The sequence below is a fragment of the Epinephelus fuscoguttatus genome, linkage group LG1 (genome assembly GCF_011397635.1).
Source record: "Epinephelus fuscoguttatus linkage group LG1, E.fuscoguttatus.final_Chr_v1".
Taxonomy (NCBI): domain Eukaryota; kingdom Metazoa; phylum Chordata; class Actinopteri; order Perciformes; family Serranidae; genus Epinephelus; species Epinephelus fuscoguttatus.
In genome coordinates, this window is record NC_064752.1 from 46948418 (window position 1) to 46975063 (window position 26646).

At 41.6% G+C, this 26646-nt stretch overlaps 1 protein-coding gene across 2 annotated transcripts in view; it reads left to right on the plus strand.

Moving 5' to 3' along the window:
- The window catches only part of plxnb1b (plexin b1b), a 176740-nt gene that overhangs the window by 40155 nt on the left and 109939 nt on the right, over positions 1 to 26646 (plus strand). For both annotated transcript variants that reach the window (XM_049566004.1, XM_049565924.1), the window contains one exon: positions 6607 to 6677. The gene's annotated coding sequence lies outside the window, so the exon portion shown is untranslated. The remainder of the gene's footprint in view (positions 1 to 6606; positions 6678 to 26646) is intronic.

The window sequence follows — 26646 nt, forward strand, 5'->3', positions numbered from 1 at the left end:
GTAGTTTTAAGGCTGACAGCTTAACAACCTCAGGAATGGTGGCACTGTTGGTTTTGGTGACGCTGTGTCATTTCCTCCTGTGAAGAGCAGGGTTTTTTGATGTGTTTGGGATATGTGCATGTTCCAGCTCCACTAAACTGACAAAATTAAAAAGACAGTTAAAAAAAAACAAAACATTATGGTACCATATCATGTGTTCCAAATTTTGACACCATCGCCAAGTCAAGGGTAAAAGCTCACACTAATTTTAGGACTTTATAATGCCTGGAATTGGCCTCTTTTTGAAGTCTGTTTTCTCACGAGAATCTTTTTCGGGACAGTTTTAGTTGCTTTGAAGGATGTGTCTCCTGTTTGCAGAAAACATGCCCCCCTGCCTCCTCTGTGCTGTTGCAGTGGTAGCTTTCTTTCCTATGTTAATCTGACCTGATTTGAGTTAACTTTGTTCCCTCTCGGTCCCTGTGTATTTGGGGCTGTGGCAATGTTTGAAAGGACTCTTGGGTGAGATGTCCCTCCGTATAGTGTTTGTGGGGTGGGATGGGGTAGGGGTGGAGGGGTGGATATTTGCCCGCCTTTTTTGGCTGGTGACTCACTGATTTTGGCAAGGGTGAGCGAACACGCCGTGTCACCAGTTGAGTCACTGTACATTTCCTAACAAAGGGAAGCCTGGCTGAAATTGGCACAGTTCCTTTTCATGGCCACAAAGGGAGCCATTAAGGCTCAAATGCATCCGGATTCAAGTCGCCCCCTTAACGTGCAAGAGTGTGCTTGGCTGTTGTTGTGTGAGTGCTCTTACATAAGGTTTCTTCATTTGGCTTGGTGTCAAAAGAGCTGTTGGCAGAAGGACACGGCTTCACTGCCTGTAGTCTCAGAAAGCTGAACGTATCCTGTAATGTTCTTAAAGTAAAGGTGCTTCAGATGCTCTGCTGTCTGTCCTCTGTTTGCTCAACCTGATGAACCATTGCGGGATACAAGTTGACTTTAATCCGTGAATAGGAAACAATAGGGGAACAAACATCAGAGCAAAGAGGGCAATCCTTCCTGTTCCTGTCCAGTCAATCCTATCAGCCCATTAATCTTGCTCACAATTTCTTAGAATGGCTTTCAACTTCAAACTTGTCTTCCTGCAGCTCAGCTTCAGGTCTTACCTTCACAGTTTGAGTCAAAGAGAAAAGGGAACAATATATGACGTAGTTAGTGTCTTGCATCTGAGCCAGCTTCTCACCTGAGGGAGTCTCAGAAAAACAAGCTCCAATGCATCCTGGCCAGAGGGCAGAGGTAGGAGCTGTGAGATCAACTGGCAGAGGTCTAGGCAAGGCAAGGCAAGGCAATTTTTATTTATATAGCACCTTTCATACACAAGGCAATTCAATGTGCTTTACAAGAGAAATACATTAAAAACAATAGATCATTAAAAACAAGAGCTAAAAGCAAGAAAATAAATAGTTAAAAACAGTGCAGAAAATGCATTTAAAAAGCAAACATAAAGCAAAAGCAACAGCAGACAAATATAAAAACAATAGCTACAGATTATCCTAACAATGAGTTACATATCTAGTTCACTGGTAAGCTGCAGTAAATAGTAATGTTTTAAGCCCTGATTTAAATGAGTTGACAGTTTCAGCCGACCTCAGATATCCTGGAAGTTTGTTCCACAGGCGGGGAGCATAGAAACTAAAGGCTGCTTCACCTTGTTTGGTTTTGATCCTGGGAACACTGAGTAAACCTGTTCCAGATGATCTGAGGGGTCTGGATGCTTCATAATGTACAAGTATATCAGAGATGTATTTAGGCCCAAGACCATTTAGTGCTTTATAGACAAGTGACAAGATTTTAAAGTCTATCCTTCGACACACAGGAAGCCAGCGCAGTTACTTAAGCACTGGCAGCAGCCTTCTGGACGAGCTGCAGTTGTCTGATTGATTTTTTTACTCAGGCCTGTGAAGACACCGTTACAATAGTCCAGCCTGCTGAAAATGAAAGCATGAACAAGTTTTTCTGTGTCTTGTTTAGACAGAAATTCTTTTATTCTTGCTATGTTTTTAAGGTGGTAGTAGGCTGATTTAGTAATTGTCTTAATGTGACTATTGAAATTTAGGTCTGAGTCCACAACTACACCAAGATTTCTGGCTTCATTTGTAGGTTTTAGTGTCATGGTGTCAAGGTGAGCACTGACTATTGATCTTTGTTCTTTGGGGCCAAAAACAACTATCTCAGTTTTGTCTGTGTTTAGTTGTAGAAAATTCTGGCACATCCATGTATTGATTTTGTCAATGCACTTATTTAGCAGATGTAGGGGACTGTAGTCATCTGGTGACACTGTTATGTAAAGTTGTGTGTCATCTGCACAAGTATGGTAGGAGATGTTATGATATTCCATAATCTGAGCAAGAGGGAGCATATAGATGTTGAACTACATAGTTTAAAACCGCCTCTTTTTTTTTTTAACAACCTTGATGGTGGATTTGAAAAATACCAAGTCTGACCAGTCTACATCCAAGTTAAGGCAGCTTTCATTTGGCCTTGTGGCAGTGCAATGATCCTCCATAACTTCAGGACACCTGTGATGAAGGACAAGCATAAGCACAAGAATGATTCAAGTTTGTTGTCATTTCATCTGTCTTTCGGGATTTGGCTCATGCAGCTTGGTTGTTTGAGCTTGGTTATATACAGTACAGTAGTTTAGTAGAAGTGTAGTAGTAGTGTATTACATGATGTTCAGACCATGGCTGTCACTTTTTTGTAATTTGTGCTTCTGTTCAAACATGAAATAAGTTAGATATTAAGCTTGTTATGATCTTGATCTGGATTCAAAGTTTACTGTGTATTAGCACAACTGGCTGTGAACGCTCTGGTGCACTGTATGCCCTGTTGTCCTACTGATAAACTAGACAGTTGGTGTTGGTGATTTTAACAGTAAAAAGAGGAAACCAGCAAGCCATGTACAATCAAGACACCAAACTGTCTGAGAAGTAATGTGAGTAAGACTTTTGGATTTGACAGATAAGAGATTTATGAATAAACTTTCAGTTATTTGCAACAGTCTTACAGCAGTATTGCCACAACAAGAAGTCTGAAATTGTCTGTTAGTTACCTGTTAAGACTAATTTATAAGTTTCTGTGTCCACTTGTTCCCGACGTACAGCTTTGGGGTGTGTGACGGAAACATCATCATCTGCCGATGGTTATCTTACCTCCCAGCCCTCCTGTCACTGGTGGGACTGACAAGGACCCTCAGTTCTACTATGAATGGAATTGTGTGCGCGCCCGTATCACCACAGCTGTCTACAGACGTTCAATGTGGAAAGTATGTCTGTGTCTTTATGACCCTGACACTCTAAGCCAATGGTTGGCCATCGTCCAATGTTGGGCTGTCAGTAAGCGTATGTGGCCCTTGTTTTTGTGGTGTGTCCCACACTGTTGGCACTGGTCTGGGCTTGTCAGTGCTAGGGGATGGGGGGAAAATTGATACAGCATAGTATCACCATATTTTGCGTGGCAATATTATTTTGATACACAGACGCCAAGTATGGATTTTCTAAATTATGTGAATTATTAATATAGCACTTAAATTAAACTTTCGGTTGTCAGCTAGAGCAATAAAATCAATAGCTTTTTTAGTCCACTGGATATATGTTGCTGCAATAAAAATGATTTACGAGAGATGAAAAGAGTGAAATCTCTATCTTATTAGATGAAAACACACGTTGACAAAGTTTTTCCTTAATTTGCGGTTGAAAAACAGTAATATAGCGCAATATGTGTTATTGCAATACTTAGCATATCACAAAACATTTAGAATGGTAGTAATGTTGTATCTTGACCTAAGTATCGTGATTATATCCTATTAGGTAGCCTCTGGTGAGTCCCACCCGTAGTTGGCACCTTATTGGCCAATTGAGAATGCTGAATCTGCAGCTTAGCCCGTCGGAGGGAGAAATCACCCGATTGGCTGTTCAGCTTAAGTGAATCAGTACACTAAATGAGAAACAAATGAGAAAAGCAAACAAATGACTGTAGTCAAGAGGGCACACACAGAAGGCTCTTATCATTTTTCATCTTTACCTCATATGAACATTCCAATACATGAATGTTTTCCTAACGACATGGCTATCTGAAATGAAGCAACTAAAGACCAAACAGTGAGCGAGAGTGGTGTAAAAATGGTAGGCAAAACAACAGTTTGTGTCTTCTAGGTTCCCCTCATTAACAACAAATACACATTACCGCCCCCTGTTGGTATGGAGAGTTACTTCCTTTCATGTAGGTGCAGAATGTACACGCTAGGTGGCCATTGGCTTTAATCTCTGTGGTTTGTTTAAGTGCAATTTGATGGCCCAGACATAGGCCACGTGAGGCAACAGTCAGCCTTCATCACGGCCGGGTCGTGTCACCAGTGTTAATTTTAACCACTATTTTAGATTTAGTCTTAGTCTTGGGATGAAAATGCCTTTTACTTTTAGTCACATTTTACCAATTTTTATCCTTCATAATTTTAATTTAGTTTTAGCCTGCAAAAACTAAAAACATTTTCGTCAATGAAAATTCATGACATTTTCGTCAATTTTTAGTCTTAATGTTTTCTGTGTGTTTTTTTTTCTTTAATCTAATCCAGTTAGGTTAATTCATGTATCAGAAATTAGAATCAGTGTGACAGTGTGTATAAAAATTTCATTTAAACAACTTTTTCTACAACTACAAATAATTTCTACACATAAACTGTCATTTCTCCAGCAGTTTTTGACAGGTTTAAGGGGTGATTAATGAGGACACACTTTCTGATCATCATTTGAAAAAAAAAAAATCAACATCTCTCTATTTATGCTCTCAAAAACTTTGACACCACAAATAACAAGACAACTAGGATTTGTACACAGGTTCATTGTAAACTCTAACTTATCCATTTCACTGTTGAGAAGCAGAAAAATAACTTAAATAAAGGCTGAATTGTTTCTTAATCTGCAACATTTTAGTCTGGAGGTTCAAACTTGTGTCCTCTCACAGAGTTGGTGATTGAAACTAAACTTTCATTTCTGTCAGAGAAAACTTACTTACAGCACAGCTACTCTCACAGACAACTGAGCCTCCTACCTGCCTGTCAAACACCATCAACCCATAAACCTTCTGGAGTACATACTGAGTTGAGTCCTGTGGAGATCGGCTGTGAAATCTGGCGGGTGGTGGCTGCTAGCTCTGCTGCCATTCAGCGGCTAATGAGCAGAGCTAACTGCAAACAGCCACCACTGCATCTAACAAACTCCACAAATTCAGTTCCACCATCCACAGTCAGACACACATGGCTGATTATTTACTGCTGAATTACAGCTCACAACTTGCACCAATGGCTGACGCTGCTTCAGTGTGTTTTTTGCTGGCTAGCAAAACATCCTGTTGCAGACTATTCACTGGAGTTTGCCAGCAGGAACCACCCCCGAAGGACAGAGTTCCGGAACGTTTACAGGGGCTAAACAAGTCCCTGCCTCGGAGTAGGTACTCAGAACAGCCCCGAAAGACTCCTGGCTGGGGCTTGGGGATTACTTGGTGCTGATTGGATATACTCAAGGAGGAATGTGATGTCAACAGAAAGCAACAAAATAGCCAGCGTTTTTAAAACTCAGCAGACAAGGATTAGCTCGTTCATATAGCTTCCACCGCCGTGTAAAAAAAAAACCTCAATAAATGGCCTGTGAAAAAAAATATTTTTTCCAGTGGATATCTTAGTTACAACATGATTGAGCTAGCAAAGCAGTTTTGTGTTGCTATGTGTGGTATGTATTCAGTTTTTGGAAACCATGATGTCTAGAAAGCATCAGCTGACAGGGACAGCTAAAAGCAGCAGCAAAGCTAACATCAGGACGTCATCTGTTTAAAGCCTCCCGTTGTTGGATACGACATGAAACTACTCCAGTTAGCTCAATCATGTTGTAACTAAGACATCCACTGGAAAAAATATTTTTTTCATGGACCATTTAGTGAGTTATTACAGACACCGCTATCGGCTAACGGCGTCCCTACGTCGCCCCGGTCAAAAGGGTCATGCAACGATTACGTCACATCCAGAGCCCGTAACTTTACAGGAACCTTCCTTGCACTCAGCTCTCTCAGTGGAGACACGGCGGTTGAGAGGGCCGAGCGAGAGGACGTTCCTGTAGTAGTTCCTGCTCCTCAAATAGTACCAGGAACTTCTTCAGTGGAAACGGGCCTTTTGAGTATGTATTTTGAAAGTGCTGCATAGAGGCCATGTGTCACGTTGTGCCAGACTCGACTCTTGGTGGCAGCCATTTGTCTGGTTTTCAAAAGGTGCTCTTGCCTCGCAGTGTTAAGCAAGGTCTTTGTTGTTGTACTGAACAATTGTTGCCTTTTATGAAGAACAGAGACCCTCACCTGCATAGCATGAATTAATGAGACATGGCAGGTGTTGCAAATGGTTTAATCTCACTCTGTGGAAGGGGATTTTTCAGCCACTGAGTCCTGCTATCATCATCTGTTTCCATATTATGGTTCCTCAAAGGCTGTTTGTGTTGTACTTTATGTCATGCTCTTGGCTTTTAGGGAAGAAAGCTGTAAAAATGCTCTATGTGGAATTTCTAACTGCTTGTCCTCCTCTAGGTTTGGACACATCCTCATGGGAGCCATGGAAAGATTGGAAATGGCAGGAAAAGAGCACTAAACTTCCACAGGTAGGGGATTGAAATTTCTTGCCAAAGAAATGGAAGCTTGAACTCATTTTTATTCTTATATAGTCATTGTAAAGGTGATTTTTCTTTCTGGCCATTGCTGATGCTGTATGCCAAACTAGCCAGATGTGTCGAGGGCATGATCACTTGAGCTTTTTTAGCTGTTTCCTGCAATTCATCTGAATTACACAATGGCTGATGGGATTTGTTTCCTCCTTCCACGGTGTCAAGTCCACTTCCCCCAAAACCGCATCCCACCACACTCAGCAGCTATTTAAAGTGTCAGCGGCTGCTCCCAATTACTCCTCCCTCATGCCAAACCAGAAGCTCAGGCCATGCAAACGGAGGCCTCCCCGCTGCGACTTTTATCTGTTTGTTTTCATATTTCCTTTCCCTCAGTCAGCCCTCCCCTCATGTGCTCCTACTGTTTTTGCCTTAGCCAAGATTATTGTGTTTTTCCTCCTGCTGACCTTGGTTACATAAACTAAGGCCTGAACCCTCTTCCTTGATTCTCCTCCCTGTCCAAGTCCTCCTCCTCCTCCCTGTCCCACCGCTTTGCCCGGCTCCTATCCTCTGGGCGCTCCCACAAAGCCCAGTGTTTTGATTACATTGTGAAATTGGAGCCAGGACTATTTATTCCCAGCCTGGGGTAGTGTGGAGGACCTGGTTGGAGAATAAGACAGAGAGGGGGAAGCCAGGAAGCTTTTGTGGTTGAGTCAGGCGGATGGTGTTGGTGGGTGAACTGTTTATGTCTTCTCATAACCTCTCTTTGTGAGCATGCAATCCAGCCAGCTGTTTCAAATAAGCAGAACGCCCAGGGTCGCATCTCACTGTCAGCAGTTTCTGCACATAACCCAAACCCCATCATTCAGCTCGGGCCATGACAGGGTGGCCGAGTGCTCTGAGACAACATCCAACTGTCCTTCAGCTGGAGGACCGAGGCTCAGGCCCTTTTTGGGGCGCATACACCTCACTGAGGTGTCAAGAGACTGACACCAAACCGTCGCTCTCTGAGCTTTTTAGCAGGAGTAGACTCACAAGTCAGTCTTTAGACGCTTTGCTTAACTAAAGACTGATGACTTTCTCACTGATTTTGTGTTTAGATGGGCGGATACAATTTCAGAGTTTAAAAAAACTCCCTACATTGTAGAACCAATAGTAAATCTGCAGGGCGGTCCTTCGGTGGCTCGCTGAACTCTTGTGCTTGTAAACATAGTCCCACTAGAAACACGTGTAGCGGTACAAAATGGCTCAGCTGTGCTCGCAGAAAACGCTGTCAAAGTTAGTGGATGTTTGTCGCGTTTGCAGCAACACATTCTCGCCAACTAAAAGAAACAAACATAATCTTTTAAGTTTTCAAGTTTATTTACTTTATTAATCCCCCTGAGGGGAAATTCAATGTTTTCACTCTTGCTTGTCAGTTACACACAGGTCTGAAAGACACACACATGCACAAACAGGACCTATACATGCACAAAGTGGAAAGATCTCAGAGTGACAAGGCCATGACTCATCCGTCCGGGTAGAAAACCAGCATACCAGTATATATATATATATATATATATATATATATATATATATCACATTTTTCATATCACTGTATCACCGTTTAGACTAATCCGATGTTTGTAAAGTCTATAAACACAGTGATTGAACAAAAATTACTATTTCTGTGTGCACGTTTAGCTGGGCTAACCGTTAGCTGTTAGTCCTGTTAGCCGTTAGCGGTGTTTGTAATAGGTAATAACTCATTAAACAGTCCGTGAAAAAAATATCTTTTCCAGCGGATATCTTAGTTACAACATGATTGAGCTAGCAAAGCAGTTTTGTGTTGCTGTGTGTGGTATTTATTCAGTACTGGGTAATCACAATGTCTAGAAAGCATCAGTGGCTGCAGCTGACAGGGACACTAGCAGCAAAGCTAACATCAGGACGTCATCTGTTAAAAGCCTCCCATTGTCGGATACGACATGAAACTACTCCAGTTAGCTCAATCATGTTGTAACTAAGACATCCGCTGGAAAAAATATTTTCTTCACGGATGAGTTAAATCTCTCGGCATCCATTTTCAAGCTCTCTGTGTGTTTGTTTCCTTGCGGACGAGAAAAAGAGGAGCGCACATTTCCGAGAAGGCGTGTCCTTTTCAAAATGCAAGAGGCGTTGCTTTGCTGCCGGCTGTTTTCGCCGGTGTGTTAAACACACTTTAGAAAGGAGTGTCCCCAGACTATCAGAAGGTGGACATCTCTGATTGTCTGGTGGCGAGACTATAGCAGGAGTACTGTGTAGTTAGTAGACTTGATGACAACAGTGGCTCAGTAATCATATTTACAGAGGTGGCAAGGTGCCCGCAGACTGCTGTTCACCAAAATAAGTTTGGTTCATCGAGGTCCTGTTGAGCTCAGCTTCACCAGTTCTCCACTATATTATATATTTATATACCTTGATGTTTGACGTCTATGGAAGGATGCAGGACAATATTGACAATTCCAGTTTCTCCTTAACTGTCCATCTATTAAAATATTTGCTCACTTTCCTGGTATCTTTGTGAGTGGGTTGACTCAGTTTTCTCAGCTATAATTCCATAGAACCAATAAGGACGTACTGACCTGATATATAGCTACATGTTGGCACAGGTACTGACCTCATTAAGTGGTTCTAGCCATCAGTCCACATTAAATGTAGCTTGTTATTCACCATCATAACAAAATTGTAACAAAAAAATCACCATTCAGTTAAAAAATGATATGTGTTACCTCACACCAATCATACCAGTCACTTCCACACAGTGAGGTTTACAGAGTTTTTAAATTGAAATTGGATTGAAATAATAGAAGAGAGAGCTACTTAGTGTCGGTTAATACCCTGAGTTTAGGTATTAAACTTGATATTGTATGAGAAGAAAATGGGATTTGTGCTTTGCTAACTAGAATCTGACATGGTCTGATTGAGTGCGTTCATGTCTTAATGAATAAGACCCTCATTACGTCTTGCATAAACATGTGTTTTGAGTGATCCAGTTACAATCAGATAGTTCTTTACCACATGAAATTACAGGTCGACATGCACCGATCCAGCTTTTTCAGTTTCAATACCTATCCCAATGCTGTGGCTTTGAGTATCAGCCAATACCTGAAATAGTGTGAAATACCTCCACAAGCAGATTCTGTCCTTTGCTCCATGACGTATGACGTAGCTCGCGTCGCTATAGGTATAGGTTGCATTTTCTGATACCTGATCCATCTATTTTGATGATATTGGGGCTGATATTCGATCCAGATATCTGATCGGTGCATCCCTAATTACAGGTATTAATGCACTCAAAACACATTGTCGATTGACTGTGATTTGGCCAAACCACCTCTGGTGGTGGTCAGTAAGCATTGGGACCCCAGGGTGTCCCATACATTCCCATGATATTAACATCAGGAGCCACAGACAGATTTTCTACCTTTGGAGCTGGACCATTCATTAGGAGTGTATTGGAATATGTATACTGTATGGTTGTTCATTGCATCACACTCTGAGAACAGAGTGTAGTCTGGGCACAGATGGAGCAGCAGAATGGCAGACGCAGTGAAAGTGAAACTTCTGACCTTGTGCATTGCACAAGGTCAAAAGATTGTTTTCACTGGCCTCTGCAGCAGCTGCTCCTCTCATCCAGCTATCTGATCTGATCAGCTCTGATTGGATCAGCTGATCAGTTATCAACCCGCATTCATTGACCCACTAAAACCTCTGATTTTAAAGAGGGGACACAGAATGATACAGAGGGACACAAAAAAATCTCCCAAAAACAAAACAAACAAAAGCGCAAGTTGTTTACAACCTCCACGTCAGTTCCTGCCACACATTGTTTCTAATTCTATGGGAAACCCTGGATCCCTAAATGTAAATGATAATGAGATTTCAATCCACATACAATAACTATGTTGACAGAAAAAGGTATTTCTGTCCAACTGTTCCAAATTAGTGGGGTAGCAGCCATTAGCCAGTTTGCAAGGTAAGCTACTAGCAAGAAAAGAAGAAAGAGAAAAGAAGATGCAAGAAAGCTCATGGATATTCAAGACACTTGTGGATGGAGTAAAGACAAGTGTCTGCTTTCGATTTGGTCTGACAGAAGCATACAAGGGAAACCTGGCAATTCATATCATAACTGAGCCAATGATGAAGCAACAGATGAAGCAGATGGTAGAGAACAGCTACAAATGTTCACTTCTTCAAGCTGAACAGAGCATCAGATCTCAATCGGTTCTCAGTTTGGACACTTGATGCTCACAGTAATACCAAGTGTAAATGTAATCGGGTTAAATCATATCTAGATACAATCTGGCTACGAGGCGCATTTTGATGCACGGTGTATAGAGGTCTAAGACTGTACCATTTCCTCTCAGATTGCTTTAGCTACCTCCTGTTTTACTGGCACTCTTGTTACTAGAATTTCATGGACATATTTAGTTACTTAACTTCTCAGAGGGCATCATTTAGTCACCCTCAGTCCATGTTAACTCTGCTTGTTTTCAGCACCTAACGTGATTTGAATGCAAACACTTTTAACATTGGGACACTGGGACACACATTTCACTTCTGTGTTACAGTAGAACAGCTGTGCTTTTTCACTTTGTCTGCAGACATACATACACCTCTCTGTTTTTAATCATCTGATCAGTACACACACACACGTACACAATTGTTGTAACAGAAACACACCTCATTTGCTTCAGCAGGTCATACACTTGACCTTGTGTGAAATGCAAAAGCATTCAAATATACAAGCCCTCACACTTGCCTACACACACACACACACACACACACACACACACACACACACACACACACACACACATTTCCATACTTGATTTTGAGTCAGGTTAGTTTGGGTGAAGTTCAGTCATGCCTGTTGTGGTCATCTTTACTGAATTACTGGTTCACTATTGTTCTCATAAACTAAAATCAAGACATGCAGAGACACATGTGCACACACATAGCTAACGCCAACCGGAGATGAGCAGCCGAGCATTAGATTACAGGGAAATGATCAACCAGGGTAGACAGGAAACACTGCAGGAGAGTGAAGTGTGTGTGTGTGTGTGTGTGTGTGTGTGTGTGTTTCCTGGCGTATGTATTTTCATACCACGGAGAGTCTCATACCAAAAACAACCAGAGCATGTAATGGTGTCATTTTAAAATACATGCTTGGGTTCAATAGAAAACATAGTATGTCATCAACAATTTAGCCACCTCCACACACAGAGTGAAAGATAGATTACAGTGTTATTGTCAGAGTCCCTGAAACCAACTCTGATTTGATTGAGGAAAAGGAAACACAAAATAGGGTTTAGCCTCATCCAGGCATGATATATTTTGGTTTTATTTGCAGTCTGGTTGCAAACCAGGGTCCATTATTTTAACTGTGCAGTATCTGTCAGACTGAGGCACATGGCTGTTCTCAGTCAGAAGCTCTAAGTCAGAGAAGTTTCAGTTCTGATACCCAGCTGATTTTGCTAAGCATAAACATATTTTTCTACATTTTCATGTAGCACAGTGAGTTCTTCTGTAATGCATTGTTTTTCAGTTTTGTCTTAACATTGACAGCAGTACTTGAACTGTTAAAAATGAACACGCGGGGCTGAAATCAGAAAATATCTACCTGTAATAATCTGTCCATGCTATTCTCATGAATGCAATATCTCAAAAACACCTTCAAGGGATTCCTTAAAATTTGGCACAAACATCCACTTGGACTCAATGATGAACTGATTCCATTTTGATGGTCAGAAGTCAAGGTCACTGTGAGTCAATGTTTTTGTCATTCTTGTGAACACAATATCACGATAACACCATGTTGGAATTTCTTCAAATTTGGCACAAATGTCCACTTGGACAATTTTGGTGTTCAAAGATCAAAGCCACTGTGACCTTGCAACTGTCTCATTCTTGGAAACACAATATCTCAAGAAGGCCTCAAGGGATATTCTTTAAATATGGCACAAACATCCACTTGGACTTGACTATGAACTGATTCTATTTTGGTGGTCAAAGATCAAGGTCACTTAGACTTAAAGCTATAGTGCGTAACTTCTGTCACCTCCCAGCGGATAATGCGTTATTACAACTAATAAGCCGGCGGCACTTCCATGTACACAGAGTAACACTCACCACACACTGTGTACACAGAGTAACACTGGCCAGTCGCCACAAACCTTGTACACAGAGCAACACTCACTACACACCATGTACACAGAGTAACACCAGTCGCCACACACCGTGTACACAGAGTAACACCAGTCGCCACACACTGTGTACACAGAGTAACACTCGCTTCACACCGTGTACACAATGCTACACAATGTGGCGAACACCAGGCTGCTAAAATTACATTACGTTCATAGCACCATTTCCAAGAAAATAATAAAGTACTAGGTCCAGTACATGTAACAGCAACACATACTACTCATAATATAATTATAAACCAAGTCACTTACTTATCCAACAGCAGCAAGGCAACATCCGTATCTGCCCTCAGCCCAATTTCTTCCTTCAGGGCTCTCCACCGAGGAAAAGCGATGCAAATACAAATCCTTGTTTGCCTTCTCCATCGGTCACTTTCCTTCTTTGCTAATAGACCTTCAGCCGAAGGTGGCAGGATCCACTTCTGAACCGTGTCTTGGCTGCTTCTCCGCCATGTTGCTTTCACTTTATACCTGCGCTCTACCTCTTGCTGTGACACTCTCCGCTCGTCCTCCCCCTCCCTTCTTGTTGTGAGGAAGCATTTCCTGTGCGCCAGCACGGGAATGTCGCCGGTCTACACGCATGCTAAAAATTATATATATTGAAAAATACAGCGAGATGTTAGAGGAGCCGATCGGCTGATCAGCATTGTGTCATCTCCTCTAATAGTGGCTTGGGTGAAACGGACATTTACGGACCTGTAGAAGTTACGCACTATAGCTTTAATATTTGTCTAATTTTTGTGAATGCATTATCAGGAATTCTTAAAATTGTACACAAACTTCCACTTCTACTCAACGATGGTTTGATTTTGGTAGTCAAAGATCGAAATCACTTTGACCTCACAAAATGTGTTTTTGGCCATAACTCACAAATGGATATACTAATTATCAATTTCACACAAATGTCTAATAGGATAAAATAATGAAGTGATGACATTTTATATCCGAACGGTCAAAGATCAACTTCGCTGTGACATCATAATGTTCTACAAACACTTTTCTGGCCATTATTCAGGCTCATATCTCAGGAAAAGAAGGGGAGACATTTGATCAGATAATGAATTGGTGACACTAATCTTTGGTGGCCACCTTGGAACTGTGATTGTATAGATCTTCTGTGCTCCTGGCATGAAGATGTGTATATAGCATCTGTGTTTTAGAATTGTAGCTTCTTTGCAGAAACATCTATAACCTATTTGAAACATTGCCAACTGTCATAGCTGTCATGTGAGTTTAGACAGACTTTCATGTAAACTGTAACTTCAACTGCAGCTGGCTCACTGGGGCATACAAAGCGAGGTGGTAATTCTAGTTTCTGCTAAATTTTTAAGAAAATTTAGCAGAAAATGAATCATGTCCAAATCCTCCTTCCCTTTTTCCTTCTTCCTATAGCGTTTGCATTTTTGCACCACAATCTCCCCGTTACCCCTCTCCAGTAATCTGTTGTAGTCAGCAGTTCACTATACCAAGCCCATCCACCAGCACACAGTCTGTATGCCACTTATTTCACCAAATGATTTGAATCCTGATTCAAAAGCTCTACACAGCGTTCCCACACATGCAGTTCTGATTGTAACAAAGGCATGAGTAAGCAGCTGTTGGTGTGTGGTGTGCTATGGCTCTTCAGTCTGCATCATTACCATGTGTTATAACACATCTGCTGCAGGTCTCTCAGAACCAGTGGTCTGGTCTGCCCTGTACACAACTCAGCTAGAAGGGGGCTATAGATTAGTGTGCTTTTAAGCGTATCAGACATCTTAACTAACATTAGGGGGTTTCATAAAGACTCTGGAGTGATACCAAATAAACCTGCTTAAATGAGCCCATACTGTGTCCACAGATTAACTGAAGTCACAAGCCTCGTCAGAGGAATCTGTATGACTACTGGGCCACGGCCTTCTGAAGTACTGCTTGGTATGTTTGGCCTTGAGGTTTGGCCTGTCACTTTCTGTTCCATCTGTTTGATTCTAGAGGTAAACTGATTAATTGGTTATCCTGATTCATCAGCCTCAACCAGTTACTTAGGAACGTACATCACTGACCAGAGCTAAAGAGGAGAGGGCCAGGGTAAATCGAGCAAAAAGGAGCTTGATCAGTTGATAGAGCTCCACAGAAAGCAGGTCCCTTCTGCTGTGCAAGTGTGTCTTAAGCCCCTTTCCCACCGGACAAAAGAAAAACACAAACACCCACTAACACCTGGGTTTTGTCTTTAATGGGAAAGGTTGTAATCAACATTTATTCTCTAGACTAATGACTCTGTAGTAGTTAGTAGTAGTAGAAGTTAGTCAGCTCCAGCTCTGATCGGCAGTGATAGAAATATGACACCCAAGTGGACGCGCTAATTTTTGCCTTTTCTGTTCTGACCCACCACCACGATTCCAACCTGCTATGTTGGCACAGTGATTTCAAGACTCAATCAGTAACAGATGCGAACAAAAAGAGGTAATCATAAAATTTTCACTGGCCATCATGCTGCTTTCTACTGTTTACTAACCCCTCCAGCGTGTTTGTGACATTGCACGTGACACACCAGTAAAAAAAAACAAGAAACAAAATAGAGAGGCATACTTGTCTAGGTCTGATGGGAGTGGGAAAGCAATCTATTGCCTTTTTAGAGAGTTTTCCTGCGTTTTAAAAAAAGTGTTTAAAAAGTGTATTGTTCTTCATTTGAAGATGTAGTTCCATGAAATTTTTAGCTGGACTGCAGCATCAGGGCTAGCCATTAAAAGTTATAGCATTGCTCGGCCAAATGTCATCACTACCTGTATCTATTTCAGATTGAGCCCTCCTTTCACATTAAAATCCCTCTAGCATTTCATACACAGTTCATCCCTATAATAGGTTGTGACAGAGTCTTGTTTTTTTATGTTTTATGAATCATGAATCATGGAGAAAGTGTTTTGAGCTTTTGGAAAATACAAAATTGCTCCACTGTGAAGTATCTTGTTACAAATGACATTTTAGTTTTTTTCAACCCTGTCAGATACTCACTACAAAATCCTCATAAGTAGTTGAAATATGTTATTCAAATACAAGTAACAGAAATACTGCCCATCAATGATCCGTTGCATGGATGCTCCATACACAAAGTCAAGATAATGTCTTAATGTACCTAAGAATTACGCATTGACTTTGAGAGACAATAATAGATCAAAAACTAAAATATCGGCTGATAAATTAGCTGTCTGCTTTTTCCTGCTCCAAACTATTGGCTTTTTAAAATCCACTATTGGTCAACCTTTACAGCACTTGGTGATGTGCTTGTTGGGTCATTTGTTGGTTTGTGCAGGTACTTGTTTACCATATGTGTCGCAAAAGAAACATGAGTTTGCTCCATTTTGTCTATACAGTCTCTAAAGGAGGGTTTGGTGTAGAAATAAGCATGAGACAGGTTTGCTGCTCCAAATAAAACGGACTTAATAAAGTGGAAATGTCCTCTCACACTGATGTTAAATGGTGCTGCCAGCAAATGTCAGTGTACTGCCAGTGTTAAAATGTGACTCAGAGTAAGGTGAGACTTGCTGATGACGACAGTGATGATGGTGCCAGTGTTTCATACCAGCGCAAGAGACACTCCTTTGTGAAGAAGTCAGTCTCTTTCTGTTGTAAAGAGGGTGTTGGTTTGTGGGGTAGTGGCTTTTTGGCTTCACTAAGGTGAATAAGCATAGTGGAAGTTATTATGTATTTTTCATCAGCCTTTCACTCTTTCCGACATCTGCTGTTGTCAGGGTATCAAAGCTTTCCCCAGTTTGCTTTGGAATATCAGAATCAGCAGAGGTTGACATTGCTCTCTGAAATGTATTTATTGAATTGATGGAAATGTACTTTTATGCTTCAAAACCTTTTTAAAGCACATGAAAAGATAATTTAACCCACATTACGTCCCTTTAAGTCAAGTCCCATCTTGTAAAATGGGGTAGCTTTTTGTAGTCATCTCATTTCTTTGTGAATTAATGAATGTTGCTTTTCAGGCTCCCAGTAGAAGTGTCTACATTTTAAGCAGTGGATGTGACAGGGTGTGGTGCAACTAATGCAAACTGCTCTGTAGCCACATGGCAAAGTCGGTCTGCTGACCCAGACCAGTTCCCACTTCAGTGACGATGGTTGACTGCGTTAAATAGGAAGCAGTTTCATTTAGATCAGGAAAAAGTTGACCCTTTCCTTTAGAGTTTGAGTTAGAAGAGGAGACTTTACAGTGTTGTTCCAAACAGACAAAATGTTGCTCTTTATGGTCTGTGTGATGAAATAGATCATGGTACAAATAAAATGCATGGGAAGATTAATAAATGAAAAGCCACTTAAGAAGGGGAAAGCAAAAACAAGAAATAGCAGTATGTCCCTGCAGATGTCACCATGTGGGATATTATGGCGTTTGTAATTGGTACTTTAGTGAGTTCAAGGCTGTTAGTAGTGCATCCATTATCACCTGGTTTGTGTGTGCTGTTGTGGATTTGTCAGAAGGATGTGGTCAGACCTTAAAGTGGCTGCTAATCATAAATCCATTCCCCTGGAGGACTGCAAATCACTAGCAGGCCATTTATTCCCTGGGACTAAATGTTCCTGATGACAAAGATGCTGCCTTTAAGAGTCAGGCTCCAGCTTGTCAGCCACACATTACTTGAACAGGTAGATAGTGCACCCAAAAATGAAATTTCAGCTATTATCTACTCACCCATATGTCAATGGAGGCTCAGGTGAAGTTTTAGAGTCCTCACAACACTTGCGGAGATCCGAGGGGAGACGAGGTAGCAGCGCAACTCCACCTAATGGAGGCTTATGGTGCCCCAGATTCAAACAACCAAAAACACATAATTTAAACCACATAATATCTCCATACTTCTTGTCCGTATTGATCCAAGTGTCCTGAAGCCCCGACATAAAATGTTGTTTGGAAAAACGTCATTTGATCTCTGTTTTTAGTCTCAATGCCTGTAGCTCTAACTGCCTCTCCGGGCACATGTGTGCGTGCATTTGAATGTTTTTTGCAGTGTTTACAAATTCAAATAAAAAAAATTTAAGTTTCAGAATTAAAAAAATGAAATTATAGATTAGAATCAGGTTGTCAATTTCAAATTGTCAATTTCAGATCCAAAATTTAAAGGTGAAAAATTAGAACAGCAGATACAGTACAGTCAGATTGTACATAAACAGCAAAAAGTGGACGACTTACGGAAGCCCCTTAGTTCAGTTTTCTCACCGCTTTCATTGATCACATGACTGACAGCCCACGATCTTTTTTTTTTTGATCTGATTATTTAAACATTTTAAAAAATGTCTTTGAAATCGTGAATAAAAAAAAAAAAATCATATTTTAATTTCAAAGAGGTGAATTCAAAACAAATTCATTCAGATGCATGGTTTTCAAAGTAAAGTATGTCAATGATTTAAATTCAGTTTTGTTTAACTTTATTATTAAGTATTTAGTGGCTGTTTAAAGTCAAATACTTAAATCTCCTATGTGCTTTCATATTTTCTCCCATTGAGATAAACCAAACAATTAAGTATCCTTTGAAAGTCTTCTTGATTTCTCCTCTGTCACTGACAGTACATGAAAGCGTTAAGCAAACAATTGATGTAATACCAAGCACAATCAACCCTGCTTATCTCCACACTCCCAGCGAGACAAGGTGACTTTCCTGGAGCGAGACAGCTGGAGCACTCGCAACAAGCACAACAGTATAATCAAATCATGTCATTTAGTCGTGCTCTCATCTTTTTTTTTTTTTGTCTAATTCTTTGCATGACTTCCACGAACGAGACAGAGGGATGAAGAGTAGGGGCCACTCACTCATTTCACTGATTGTGTCCTCTCTCTCTCTCTCTCTCTCTCTTTTTTTAAATGTAAAGTCACCTACATTCATCTTGGGCTTCCTGGACGAGCAGAGCAGGGTGCTGAATCTCAATCACTGCTTGACCATTCTCATGACATTCACCCACTCACTCTGGCTTTTCAGCAGCCTGAAGCTTTTTTTCCATTTAGTTCCATATTCTCATTTCTAATGCCCCCCTTCCTGAAGATGCTCCAGACCTTAAGGATATCAGACCCAGGCAGGGTTGAGTGCTTTTACTGGGTGATGCTTTTGATGTTGGAATCCTGCACTGTCAGAAGCGGGGGAGGCTGTAAAAAGGTGAAAAAAGTGGGTCATCCACGGGTTTCCCTTCCACATTGTGCCTGACTTTGAAAGGAAAATGCTGAAACAAGGAGGTTTGGAGTGGAAGAGCTTTAGCCTTTGTTGGCATCTTCAACAAACCCCCAACTACAAAAAACTTTTAGTTTAATCTTTGTGATCCAGATTTGTAGATGCAAATTTGTCTAAACCCCTGAGAAAAACACAACAACAAAAGAACATGCATGAAATGTGACTCTGCATTTTAGATTCAGCCCTAATTAGGTATTCTCAGCTGGGCCATGGCCTGCATCACACTCTGCTTTTTGCTTTTTAAATGAGAGGATATACCAGTAGCTGCTCTGCTGTGGTTTTGTTGTTTGGTTTGATTATTTGCTTGTTTATTGCTGAGGTTCAGGCTTAGCAGCTGTGTGAAATTGCTTTCCCATCTGTGAAAGATTAAAAAAAAATGTTCCTATTAATCAGAGCATTAAAGGTGTGTTGTTTCTCTTTCTAGTTAAGATAGGTTAATTGAATTTCCAAAGGATGTGATAGAGTCTTCCTAGACATGTCTAAAACCATGGCGAGTTCCTCTTATTTTTCTCTCCTTCTCAATAATTCCCATCCTCCACCTTGTCCCTTACCGTCACCCCTCTCTCATTTAACCAGCCGTCCTCTGCCTCTGTTCTCCCTCCCCCCTCCATCCATCCAAGACGACTGAATTAACAGACAGACTGAGAAAAGAGCAAAGACGCAGGGAGACAGAAAGCTAAATTACAGAGAAAAGAGGGACAGTTCAGGGCTGGGCGACAAGGAAATGGATGGAGCAGGGGCTGGCGGAATTTAATGATGAGATGAAGAGAAAGAATAGATTGAAAGAGACAATGCACAGATTAGGGATGGAGGCCAGATGATACCCAGAGGGGTACAGTTAAACACACATGAAGCTGATCAATAAGGTGGGCTCGCCCAGAGGGAGCTTGACCCACACACCCATCCTCACATACCTCAGGGGATGAAAGGACAATACACACCCCATTATGCACCCTCCCCCCACCTCACTATATTCACACTGAGACACCATCACTGGTCTCTGGGGGGCGAGGTAGCAGATAAATTGGAGCCCGTCCATACTGTTTCCCTTTGCTTTAAACCACCGACCAATTAAGCGATGAACAGAGAAACCCAAGCATGGAAAAGCTGCAGACTGGTCAAAATGACCAAGGTTTAAAAAGGTAGGACCTACTGCTGCTGAATTCTGGGAGAGATCAAGACAATAATAAGCATTTATAGAAAACTACTCAGGTTTTTCCATGAGCCTGGTTGGGTATGCTTTAGTTGGCTATGCCACTCCGCACTGACGTGTCTCCACAGCTACCTCACAGCAGGGCCAAGCAGGGCCTATCCCCCTTCCACAGAGCCACATGACAGCAAAACTGATAAAAGATATCAAGCATCAAGCGCCTCATTCAGAATGCTGTTCTTGACACCAACAAGACAAATGCCTCGATCACATTACATCAGAGGCTATAAACCCCCCACACGTAATTTAAAGGGTCCAGCCAGGTAGGCGAGGTGTTTTTCAGCACCACCGCATCGTAATGGAAAAGCCAGTTAAGTTGTGCCAGTACCTGCCCACTTGTGGCTCTCCGTGGCATGGCTCATTGTGTCTACCCTGGAAAAATCCTGTTGTGCAGCACTGGCTTCAGAACAGGGGCAGGAATGGGAATCACAGACTAGCTCTATCACAGTATTTTGCACACCATTCCAGTGATGTCATCGCAGAGGGAATTGTGTACTACTCAGCAAATATTATTGATAATGGTGTCACTGAAAAGTTACAAATATCTCTAAAAAATTAGGGCTGTAATCAACCAAAAAAAATCTTGATTGACTGAAATTCTACCCACTTTTCAACCACTCAGTTGTTTGATGGGGAAAACAGTCAGCACATTATCTCTATATTAGCTAAATTACCACAATGCATTGAGTACACTCTACCCGGTAGCATTTGTTTCCTGTCACAGGGCCTTACATGAACACTTTCCTAGGACAAGCCAGCTCTGTGTTCAGGCAATTGGAATGCCTCCAGTGAAAAATAAATGTGATGTTTACTGTAATATTATCTGATTATAAACTGTGCACTGTATCGCTGGGAGCATCCAGCTAAGCTGTGTGCTCGAGTCTGTCTCACTACCAAGTGTTGAATGGAACTGATGAGAAAAATCTGACATACATACATTCTGGGGTTGACGATGTCATATACAGCAAAAAAATTACTGACGTTAAATTTCTCTTTTACACTCTGTGTGAGAAAGACTCATTATTTTATTGCCCAGTAGCTAACATTAGCCATTCTGCTGCTCCAACAAGAGCTCTGGTGTGCTTGTATCCCTTTCAGAAGCTTTATAATCCAGCTTTGAACTGCAACTGAGTCTTTTTGGAGACTTGGTAAAATAAGTCCATAGTGATCAATCCAACACGGAATAGCTTCTGATTATTTTTCCGTTTTTCTGATAAAAAATGAAAGTTGAAAAATGTTTAACTTTGGGTAAAATCCTGTCACCAGCCGTCCAATCACAGTGGAGAACAGGTGGGACGAATACCACAAAGACCAACCTTTACAGAGTACAAATTCAAGTGCTGAACACCAACAGCAACTGCTATTTCAGGTGGGTACAGAAATGCTTTGATGGACACACGGCCTTATTTAAGTGATACCAGTAATTGTCTGACCAGTGAGACTTAAGTTGAACAAGAGCATATTGACCAACCAAGTGACCAGCCGACCAGAAGGCCTAACTAAAAATACACGTTTCCATTTACAGACATAATATTTCAGTTTTACAGTTTTATGCAGCAGAGATGAAACACAGTACGCTGAAATGTGGAATCTCCGGTTTTTCAACAAACACATGGTAATGTTACCATGTGTGACATCATTCAAATGTCAGACTGCATAAAATACTAAAATGCTGACTTGCCAAAAGGCAAAGCTACTCAAAATTCAAAGGTAGGTTCATCCGATTATCCAGGTGGTGCAGTGTGTGCAGAAACCTTCATTATCATATTGCAAATGAGGATTACAATGTACAGCAGGACTGACTATTTCAACCACTACTGTGGTTGAACTAGCTGACTTCCCAATAACCAGCCCCCACAGTGATCATCTGCTCATAAACACTTAAAGCACAGTCCCACTCATGCGTGCAAGAACATGTTTTAGCTGAGGGTGCTGCACAGTATAAATGTGCACAAATGATTATGTATGTGCATGTGTTTACAGGAGCTACTACGGGAAGACTGCATTCACCTCTTACATTGGTGGTAGATCAGGCTCAAACCTACATGAACCTGCACAGTTTTTGTACAAGCTTGACCTGAGCGTGACCCACAGCAGCAGTTTATGGCCCAAGTTCCAATTAAAAACCTGAATTTATACTGTAAAATAGATATGTATTATATTACTTTGAAATTAAAACATTTATTACAAGCTAAGGGCTGATGTGTTTCTTTTCAGCACATCTTCTTCTTGTCTTTGTTTCAAAAGTCTGTTGTCTCATGCACAACATGTTTGACAAAGCGGGCTTCACCCCCCGGTGCATCTGGTGCTCATGGTGATCCATGGTAATGTGGTTTGCAGATGATGATCGCTGGTCTTCGTTGCATGTTATGCACATCTGTCCTACTGTTGGGGAGGCAGAACAAACACTGCCAACCAACCAAGTTGCCTTGCAGCCACCCCCCTCTCTCTTTCTGTCATTGTTGGTCCCTCTTTTGTCTCTCTCTCTCTCTCTACCCTGGTTCTCCACTTCATCACACCATTGTTCCTCACTTTCCCTCTCTCAGTCACGGTCCCCCCTCTTTCTTTCTCTTGACTCAGACCATTAAAACTCCTGCCATTTACGCATGACAACTGCCAGTTTCATTTAAAAAAAAAAAAAATCACCGCTAAATTGACGAGAACCCAATCCAAGCCTGGCCCAGCTTCAACTAGGCAGGTCATGTCAGGCCCAGTCAGGCTGAGACAGAGAATCAGAGCTCTAATTGGTGGTTCCATCAAAGAATTTGCAGTCCCTTGCCTCAGACACAGTTTCTCTCTGGACTGCATGTGCCAAAATTTCTAAAATTTAATTTTGAATGTTGTTGGACATTCAGTTGTCTCTTTGCTGGAGCCACTCGGGTACCCTGGGCAAATCAAATGTTGTCATTCTCCATCATAAACAATTCATACATCATAAAAAGCAGCTCCAAAACAACTGTCCTGGCAATATGGTCTTTCTCAGCCTGGTTACACCATTGGTTAGGTCCCGCTGCCACAAATCTCTACCCAAGTTTAGCTGACCTAAGGATGACCCCGACGCTTTTACTTTGACCCGATGTGATGACATCATCACATCTCACCAGAGGAAGTAATTAAATTCATACATTTCTGAACCTTTTTATAGAAAAATATTTTGTGAGAGGCACTTAATCATATGCTGTTCAAAATGTAAAACAAATCCCTAGACAGCCCATAAGTTTTTGTCAAATAACCAACTACTGTATCTACAGACTATGTTGTTCCACCCCATGTTAATGCAGGATTCTGCAGAATCCTCAGCACCCACCTTCCCACACCTATGGTTTCGCGATGACTTTGCTTGTATTTTGCACACATTTGACTGGTTAACACAGCACTTGGCTTCATGATTTCACTTGTCACTTTTTTTGGCTCTGGTTCTTGAACTGGTTCTGTTCAGGATTCTTGGAACCTTAGTACTGTCCAGTGCACCAGTCCTCGTTTCCACCCATTTGGAGCCATTGAGCCATGGAACCAATGTAATCAATAGCTCATCAACGGAGTTGCACAAAGCACAATGGAAGTAAACAGCAGTAGCAAGATGGTGGACCATGATGATTACTTACAAGCTTTTGTTCTGTCATTAAAGACCTGTGTTTTATCCAAAAATAAGCATGGACCACCTATTAATGACAATAAGACAATTTCTCACTTGATTCCTCCTTTTGTTGCCTATTCCATCATCTCTTTCCAATATGTAGAATATGACACGGCAACTGATGTCATCAGGGTTCACACTTCAGGTCAAGGAAAAACATGATTTTTTTGGTTCCAACTGGGAACCAGCTTTTTCAGAATTTATCTTTGGCCAAAATGCTCCGATTGATTCAAAATTAGGTGTGCAAACTTGAACAGAACTTGTTCCATATTGTTGGAGAAGGGGTTTAAGAGACTAGAACAATGTTAAAAGAAAGTAAACTGAATGCAGCAAGAAACAATAAAGCACACAAAAACATCAGATTTAAAACTAGACAGAAGGACAGGTTTGTTGCTGAATTTACCAGGATTGTTATTTTGGCCAGGTGTCTCCTAGATCTAATTTTGTTGGAGGACATGCAACATTACCTGACAATACTTTCTGTGTTGAGACATTTTGGCTCATGGCAAATGGGATGTCCCAAACAAGGCTGGGGGCATGGAGGGGTAATTAAACAGGGGTGTGTGGTTGGACCCTCGCACAGCAGGGGGGGCGCTCAGTCTCCATCACAACCTTGTCAATGTGCAGATTATTGAAACTCAGGATGGGGCGGCCAGTGTCAGACCATGTGTGTGTGTGTGTGTGTGTGTGCGCGCGCGCATGCATGTGTGTGCATGCACGCGCGCACGCTTGCGTGCATGGCCTGAAGGAAGCTGATTAGCAAGGCAGATCAGTTGTGGAGTGGCTCTTCTTTAGTAGCAGAGGAGCTTTGATTGTAGTTGTAGAGCTGGGAGAACAGGCCCGACCAGAGAGGACTCACTGCTGTGAAGAAGAATTAATGAAGACATTTGGGAATTGAAGCAGCACTGTAGTGTGGCTGTGTGTTTGTGCTAACATGTTGATTAGATGTTTGTGTGTGTGTGTGTGTGTGTTCAAGTGTGTAATTACTGGTCTCTAGTTCATTGCCAGCTTGTGCATCTGTTACCTGACTCCTTCAAAGCCCACAGATCCAAAGGAGTGGCGACCAGCAGCCTGTGAAACCAAACACACTTTGTATCCTCATCTGCTGTTTACTAGTTGTGCAAACACATCCTCAACACAGCACGAGGAGACCCATAAAATCCAAACTCACTGACACTTAATAAAGCTGCAGCTCTCCCGTCACTGTCAACTGCTGAATATAGCCCCAGTGTAAACACAGTATTGTAAAAATGGATTGGAGTTTAAAGTCCCCATGAATTTACAGTGTAATGTGTAATTACATATGTAGTGCTTTACTGGTGGCAACATTTGTGTGGCATCAGTCACGTCCATGATCCATGGAGCTGCTGTCGTGAGTCTGGCTCTATCTGAGTCAGCCAGCAGGGAGGACAGAGTAATGACTAGTATTTAGGCTGCTGTCAGGCCATTGGGCTGATAACAGTGTGTGGGAGAGACTTTGGAAATAGACTGTCAATCCCTCAATATGACTCCCATAACCACTGTAGCACCCTAAACACGCGCACGCACACACACAAACACACACACGTAGACAAGAGGGGGAAAGATAAAGTACAGGGGAGTTGTTGTGGAGCTTTAAACAGGCAATCTAAATATTTTCAGCCCCTTGAGGGCTTAGACAAAGACAAAATAAACACATTTTTCTATGTGGTGTGGGCCTGAACCACATCAACACAATGAAGTGCTCCTGTGAGAGGTCAGTTAGTCCCTTTAATTAGGTCTTGCAGATTTGGGACACTGAGATTTTAAAAATGTCTTCATGCCGTTTCATAGCAGAGAAACAGCAACTTTCAGAGACACCTATGGCCACTTCCCAGTTGGGGTTTATCAGTCACAACATGTCGAGCCAAACCATTACAGCTAGAGTAACATACCTTTTGTGATTTCATCCTTCCTGTGTGGGTACTCCTTTTACATTGGCATTACCTTTGGGTGATGGATAATGCTCCCAGTACCACTCTGATATTTTGTCAAATTTGCTTTGCAACGACTCCCAGTCTGTTTTCTGTCACCATGACTGCCTGATGTGTTACTTTCAGTAACAGTTCCAGCTCTTAATCGGTCCAAGCAAAGAAATCTCTGGTCTCAACTTTTCGCTATCTGTGTAGTGATTCCAGCAACTAAACAGTCAGCTGCAGAGTAGATTATCTGCTTGCTGTTTACATCAGCATGTGCATGGCCAGTGTACTTATGTGTTGTCATGCATGTTAGTATGAATGGAGATTTTTTCTGAAATGGCGTGTACAGAGATCTCTTTAAAATGCTGTTTTAAAATGAAAACGTATCAGTGTGGACGTGGCCAAGAGCTCCTCTCTGGTCCACTAAAATCTTAGTAACTAAGACCTGAGTTAAGTCAGACTACTTGCAGGTCACATTCAGTCTAATCAAGTTGGGTCCTGATTGCACTGACTGATTATGTGGCGTGACATTATTATAGGCGAAGAATGTGTTTTTTGACTTGAAAATGAGACAGGGTTTCCTACACATTCATTTATTTGTGGTAGCCTGCCATGATGAAAACATCTTCTGTTGTTGGAATACACTATTCGGTTATTCATTGTTCCGCACTCTCACAGCACAGAGTGTACTCTTGGCACAGACAGAGCAGCAGAACACCAGGTACAGTTAAAGTAAAACTTAACCACTTATTGGGCTC